This window comes from Lactuca saligna, chromosome 6, assembly GCF_052625555.1.
Source record: "Lactuca saligna cultivar CGN05327 chromosome 6, ASM5262555v1, whole genome shotgun sequence".
NCBI classification, from domain to species: domain Eukaryota; kingdom Viridiplantae; phylum Streptophyta; class Magnoliopsida; order Asterales; family Asteraceae; genus Lactuca; species Lactuca saligna.
This window is the reverse complement of record NC_136422.1, coordinates 150784903-150791338: the sequence shown is the minus strand read 5'-3', so window position 1 is coordinate 150791338 and position 6436 is coordinate 150784903.

The following is a 6436-nucleotide window of genomic DNA, read 5'->3' as shown; positions in this document are numbered from 1 at the left end:
ATTCCCAATCCTTATCACTTTCCAATGATCAATCTGATGACAACCAACTCTTACTAGCTTGTGCTCCATTACTAACTAATCCCAAAATATCACACAACTTCTAAGAACCAGATGAAAACTTCCCGAATCTCAGCGAAACCAATATGTCCTGATGCTCTAAATGATACCACACTCGAATCTCGAAGACCAAAAGACAGATGCTCCAACCAGTACCTCAGCAACGAGCCACTTTCCTTGGCTCTTCCATCAGCCAATCAATAACGGTTATTAGGACCACCGACTCCTGAAGATGTTGGATAACCATCATGCGAAACCCTAACCGCAGACCTTCCATATAACACCCTTGATCCAATCTCAACCATAAACCAAGATGACATTGTACACTCCCAACCTACAATTAAGGAAATGAACTTTCGCTACCCGCTAATAGCTCTCGGCATGAAAATGGCATACAACATCACTCGAAGATATAACCCGAACAAAAACAGGGAAACAACCCAAGTGTACACTTACCCAAGCCCTTGGAATGAAAAAAAACTACATCATGCAATTTCCCGCAAGTGCTGCACTGAATCCGGCCCTGCTGGCCTCTCAAAAGCTTATCAAAAATCTTGGGTATCTTCCCGAGGCCCTTCAATATATGCAACTATTTTGGTTCCCTGTTCCTATTGTGCTCCAAGTCAATAACCCGTTCTCAGGCTCTAGAAGTCGTATCATTCATGGTTTCGCACCCCGAGATACTCACGATCTTAGTGATATCATTCTGTAATATATCATGATACCTCACCTTCTTCATTCTCTTATCTATTGCATATTGCGGTACCAGATAACCTCTCTCCCGAGACTTGGCTGTGATCTCTACCATAGTCTCAGTAGTTTGATGGAGACCTAACAACTCTTGCTGTAAGTCCCCAATCTACTTGTGTATCAATCAGATGTGTTTGCTGGTACAGAATCCCAATCAAACGGATGATGTCAGATCAAATAGAAGAGAAGGAGAAGAAGGATAATATAAATCTTGTTTGAATTTATTAGAATGAAGTTCCCTTACAAGATTCACACAGTTACACACGTACGCTCCTTTTTCTCTCTCTATTGGTCGTAAACTTTCTTCTGTTCATCAATCTACTCCTCACCCCCTTACACCTATATTTATACTTGGAGAATATGGGCCTAATGGGTTTACGGTCGTAAATGGGTTTACGGCCGTAAACCTGTTTACGACGTAAACATACCATCTGACCATAAACTCATAAACATTACATAAAAATAAATTTTCATAGAAAAGCAAAGTATAAATCACATTTTTGACCCAACAATCTCCCCCTTGGTTTATAACTTTCTTTTCTAAATTGACCCAACAAGCTCCCCCTAAAAAGTAGTTGGCTTTTCTTGTCAATCTTCATCGAGAGCTTGGCTTCAGCATTAATCTTCAAATTCTTCACGACTTCAAGATGAACTTGATGAATCTTCAATGAATGACTTCATCTTGAGCAGTTAGGCTTTTCTTCAGAATTTGACATTGAACGCGCATTGGGTGAGGAGGCTTCTTGTACTGATTCTTAAAAGATAGCGCTTTCAGCTTGAGAATCTTCAGAGAGAACATCAGAGAGAAATAATCTTCTGGATCACTTCAGTAGGTACACAGATAGCAGCAGATTGATTGAGGAGACTTTAATGCAATCCGTCAAATAATCTTCAATTTCAGCTTCACCTTGCTTCTGGGGTTGAAGGATTGAATGTTGAAAGAATAATCTTCATTTCTTGCTCCTTCGAATGAGAGTTCTTCGGTGCTCAAGGATGAAGCTTTGGCTCAGAATTTTTGACACAGTCTCCATGAATCTCATCTACACCTAATTTCACTTTTCAAGACAAAACAAAAATGAAAGAAAACTTAGCACACAAATTAAAACAGAAACAGAAATATTTTTGGGTTTTTGATTTTTCTGAACAAGAAATAAAACTGAAATAACACTATTTTTGGATTTTAATTTTTTTTATTTTTTTTTATTTTTGATTTTTTTTAATTCTCCTCCTAAATTTGTACATAGAGGAAAACTATGAACAAATTTAACAAAAGGAAAAATATTTGGGAACAAAGTTGTGAGACAACCCTATTCCACTTGTTAATACCCTTGTTTTCATGTCTTCGTCTGATCGATCACCAGTATTGTGGTCCACTTAAGCACGAAACATTTGTGACAGAATTTGGACAATTTACGAATGACATGACATTTTTAGACGTTATTCTTAAATAAATTTCCTTGGCACCATTTAGCAGACCACAACCAGGGATATTGTTGTCCACCTAAATTGAGCAGCGAGATCTACAGATAATCTGTATGTCTTCAATTTACAATTGTACTAGAACGTGTTTCCCGCTTCCTGATATGCTCCAGCCATCAAGTACTTCCAGAATACTCCTTACACCGGGTGAGCAGACAATTATTAAGAGAGAAGATAGATTTAGAATGCATATGTTATACATCCAGGTCAGATCTCTTCCAATCATGCAGAGGATGAAACATAGGACTAACTGACGTTTTAGAGGGATTGAGAAGAGAATGATGCATATACTGTGTACCAGGTCGGATTATGGGTCACACAGAGGAGACAATATATGGCTAACATATAGAAAGAATTGCATAGAAAGAAGATGCATAGAGATAGAATTGCATATGTTATACTCCATGTCGGATCTTTCGATCACGCAGAGGAGGCAACATATGACTAACTGACAAAAAGCAAGAAAATAACCTTCTACAAACCTAGTTTATCGGAATTCCCCAGTTACCCCATCAAAACTGGAATAAAGGACGAATCTGCACATCGAGGAAAAGTTAGTCCACATTTCTAGATACGGGTTCTTTTAATGTGACCGGTAGATTCTCATGTATATCTCCCTGCTCAACCTATCTGAGCGTCTTATTTCCAAGCTAAACGGATCTAACTAGTTCGATGTTTGTTAAGTCCTTGAATTCCTTAAGTTCAACTCTTCCAAGTCAAGTTCATTTAAAATCTTTCGTGCCTACCAGTGCATCGAGCACAGAGCTAGTCAATTTAATTTTCATACATTATGCAAATTTAGATTGCCCGTTATCACTTGATAATATCATTTGCCAATAATAACTACTAACGAAAAACTATTAAGAAAATGAAAACTTGTCTTTAAAACGAATCATAGTAAGATAAACTCAGGAGTATAGAGAAGAAAACGCAAACCGTAATTCACCGATTGAATTTGCATCGAGAAGGTCTAAAAACAGCACGCATAATCTCAGAATAGATCCGAAAATTCTTTACATCATTAAGCACAAACCCCATGTGATCCCTTCCTTTCTTCCCTTCTTTCCTTTTCCGCAAAGGACACATACTCTCGAACAAAGTTCTGAATGTTGTACAGTTGAGAGATGCCTCCTATCATGTGCCTGGAACAACCACTACCAACAAACTGAATTCTAATGATATGCCTCCATAGCTGCTCCGACACAGAGCGAGATCAGTTGGTCTTTGGAACCTAGTCCATTTTGAAACTGGGTCGACCTTTTTCATCCTTTCACGATACTCTCTCCCATGACATATACTGCATATCACAAACAGAATATGTAGAAAAGTTAGAGTCATTAGGAAATTTGGAAATTTGAATCTTTGGAACCCATTTGTAGTTAGGTTTGACCCATTTCTTTTTTCGATCTGATGGGTGCCTCAGTACTTGCTTTTGACCTTGATGTCGTCCGTTGAGATGACTTTGACCTAACCGGTCTTTGTTTCACTGGAGCATATCTTGGAATGGGCTTCTTGGCCGACATTCCCTTCTTTCCCTTGGGATTCGGATTCTTGGCCTTGTGGATTTGATTCTTGGCCTTCTGCTCATTCCAGTCACCATTGTCTGAACGTGACCTTGAGGGGTTTTTTTTGAAAAATATCCCTCTTGGCGCGTTCTGCCAGCCTTGTGCATAGTGGGGAACGTATGCGCGATTAGGACAATTTCTGGCAATGTTCCCAGGTGTTCCACATTGAAAACATGTCTTTTTCTTCACTGGGAAGTTGTCTCTTCCTGCCCTTGGTGGCTTATCCATGCCTTGTCTCTTATTGATCCCACATGCACACTTGCAGCAAGCACTCTGTTTCCCTGGAATTGGAGGCTTGTATTTCTCAATGACAGGTTTGTTGGGAGTAACAGAATTCAAAGCAACAGATTCTGAGTTCAAGGAGCCAATTGTTTGTTCAGTAGTGTTCTCCTTGTTCTCATCTTCTTTTACTTTACCTGCACATGAAGTAGAAACATCCGAATCTTCAATCTGAATACCTCCTGACACAAATCCAAATGGTTTTCCATAATGAAGATGTGTCTCCTTGTCAATTTCTTCCTGTGTCATAGGGATGGATGTGTAGTTATGATTGAAAAGTGGAGGAACACAATCATACCCTAGACCCTTGTTTTGATTATCTTTGAATTTTAATTGGGTTTCAAATGAGGACTCGATTGTCTGACTTGATGCAGTATAATTTTTGAAACTAATTTCTGTTTTTCCACACTTAATTTTTAAAGTGTCAAGTTCTTAAGTTACAGCAGCAAGTTGTCTCTTAATATAGTCATAATTTTCAGACATGTTGCTATACTCTTCCTGAAGCTTCCTAAAGCCTTTGGTTTTTGCTTCTAATTCAGCCTTCAGGGGTTTGTGTCCTTCCCTAAGTTGATATCCTTCATATTTTAGGTCCTCGACTTCCCTTTTTAGCAAATCATTATGTTCACGAAGAATTTTAATCGTATCTTCACAAGATGGAGTACATGAAACTTCATTGACCGCGATGTTTGTGGAACTCATTGTTTTTCCGCACTTCAAAGCATCAAGCTCTTCAATTACATCAGCAATGCTAAGACGATTGAGATCTTTTGTCTTCTTGATGATAGCTACGTTCATATCCCACGATTTCGGAAGTGAAATCAGTAGCTTTTTGTTTATCTCAGATTTGGTCAAGAAGATCCCAGTTATATTCATCTCAGTAGTGAGTGTGGTAAATCGCTACAGTTGAGCCTTCATGGTTTCTCCGGGAATGTAGTTGAACATGTTGAAATTTTGTTTTAACATATCCTGACAATTCTCTTTCATGTCTTCAATTCCTTTGTTGATCTCAAAAGGCATTAAAAGCACAACTCGAAGCTAAAATAAAACTTAAACGTCCAACTAAAATTTAAAAATGCCCTTTGACTATAAACCTCAAAAGTCAACCTTAAAAGTCAAATTTAAAAAGTTAAACTCAAAAATCAAACTTGAAAAGTCAAACTTAAAAGTCAAACCGAAAAGCTATATTTGAAAATTTAAAAGTTCAACGAGAAAGTCAAAGTTTAAAGTCAAAGGTCAAATTTTAAAAGTCAAAGTCAAAATTTAAAAAATAAATTTTTTCTATTATAATTTTTTTATTATTTTATTTATTTATTTATTAATTATTATTATTATTATTATTATTATTATTAATTATTTATTTATTTTCGATGAAAAAGAATTTAAAACTAAAAGAAATTGAGTTTTTAGGTTACAAGTGTCAAATTTTGAAAGTTGGAACTGAGAAAGATGCCTTTTGAATTAAATTTTGCAAGGATGAATCAAGAGGCTTCCTAGTCCAACTTGTAAGGTGCCTTTGTTAAGTTTAGGGGAGACCCGGGTTCGATCCCGGGCACCCCCAATTCCCTTTCCCCTTTTTATTTAGTGTATGCGAGACGAAGATGCTGCTGCGAGGACGAGGCCGATGACTCGATGCGAGGACGTGCGAGAATCAACTCCGAAGCGAAGACCGAGGCTGCTGGAGCGCAAACTCCGACTGGCCGTAAACTCCGGGAAACCCTAGCCGTAAACGCCGTCGCCGCCGACCGTAAACTGTTTCCGACCGTAAACCTTTCAAAGTTCGTAAACCTTCAACAGATTCGCAAAAAAAAAAAAAAAAAAAAAATACGTTTTTCACCCTTTTTTGCTCCAAAACTCGATTAAAAACTTGTTTTTATGGAAAATGCAAAGAAGAAAAACCCTTAATTTTCAGAGATCTATCCAAAAACGCAAAAATATTTCAAAAATAAGATAAAATAAGCTCCAGATCTGACAAAATTGACTGATACAATCGTTGCTCTGATACCAATTGTAAGTCCCCAATCTGTTTGTGTATCAATCAATTCCGTTTGATGGTGCGGAATCCCAATCAAACGGATGATGTCAGATCAAATAGAAGAGAATGATAAGAAGAATAATATGAATCTTGTTTGAATTGATTAGAATTAAGTTCCCTTACAATATTCACACAGTTACACACATTCGCTCCTTTCTCTCTCTCTCTCTATTGGCCGTAAACTTTCTTCTGTTCATCAATCTACTCCTCACCCCTTACACCTATATTTATACTTAGAGAATATGGCCCTAATGGGTTTACGGTCGTAAATGGG